Raw genomic sequence first — 1,257 nt, forward strand, 5'->3', positions numbered from 1 at the left:
TGTAGTTTTACAAAAAGACCAGCGATTGTGCAAGGTCAGAATCACGCTCGACCACCAGATTTTTAATCCATTAAGGTTACCCAATTTATGAGAATGGGTGGACTCCAGGAGGGCTCCAGAAAACAGGATTGACTCACAATGTCACAATTGTATAAGGTTACTTGCTCATTGGTTTTCTTATGTAAGACTGATTATAAAAGTACAATGTGATTTTCTTGAGTCTTAGTTGTGCTATTATTTCAATGTGATTAAAAAGTATGTACATTGTTTATTACGGTTGGATAATGGAGTGAGCTGTAAATATTCTATTGTAAGTGTGTTGAATATTTTGTTGGTGTAAATACATAATATATAAATGTTACTTTAGAATTTTGTATTTTAGTATGTATTTTAGTTTATGTTAGCTGTTGTAATGATATTATTACGATATAATATTGCATACACCATTGGAAAAATAGTGTTAGATAATAATACTTAAAACTGAGAGTGAAGAATATTTTCTGTTTCATAGTTACTGTTATCAAATTTTATCCTATAAACAAATTTTTTCTAATATATTTGAATTTATGGTTCTAACCACGTAAAAATTATACAATTATAAAAAAATGCAATAAAAGTTCTCAATCCTTATCCGTATATTACAACGGTCGAGGTACGTAGGCATAGCCGATCCTTCACAAACAAGATTAGCCTGGTACCTGGTGTAGAAGACATTGTTGCAGGGCATATTCAAATCCGCCATTGTCCTTGCTATTGTAGGCCCTTAAACTGCCCGCCCTTCCATGAATTATGGAAAGGAAGGGCCCTACGGCGGACCATCAATTTCTGGAGCCGAGGGGGTAGGGCCGCAGGTGAGTCGTCCTCACATAGTTAGGGCTCATCTATCCACTCAATGACAGTTTGATATCGGCTCTTGTCCAAGTGATAGAGGATAGAGGTCCCGTTTGTTTTGCCAGTTAGCGAATCCAAGATCGTCTCTTGTAATGACGACGGAACATTCATTTTGATATTGAAGGAAAAGGGTTTTTAAAATGTTTTTAGTATTGGAGTTTGAGACTTTTTTTTAATGTTTTAGCTAATTGCTAATGATTAAAAATAATAATAAGGAATGATTCGGTGTGTGGAGAAAAATACCAACTAAAAACATATGAAATATTTATTAAGAGCCGACGTTTCAGCTTACATTAGAGTATTTTATAATAACAATAAATACAATAATAATAAAGCGGATAGTCTACTAACACCCGTTTCATTCAC

General features: G+C 34.0%; 1 protein-coding gene across 1 annotated transcript in view; it reads right to left on the reverse strand.

The window, feature by feature from the left end:
* Nucleotides 1-1,257, reverse strand: part of LOC106690708 (discoidin domain-containing receptor 2) — a 411,939-nt gene that overhangs the window by 153,888 nt on the left and 256,794 nt on the right. The gene's annotated exons all lie outside the window — the stretch shown is intronic.

Source organism: Halyomorpha halys, unplaced genomic scaffold (genome assembly GCF_000696795.3).
Source record: "Halyomorpha halys isolate HHAL.00 unplaced genomic scaffold, Hhal_1.1 Scaffold50.1, whole genome shotgun sequence".
Lineage (NCBI taxonomy): Eukaryota > Metazoa > Arthropoda > Insecta > Hemiptera > Pentatomidae > Halyomorpha > Halyomorpha halys.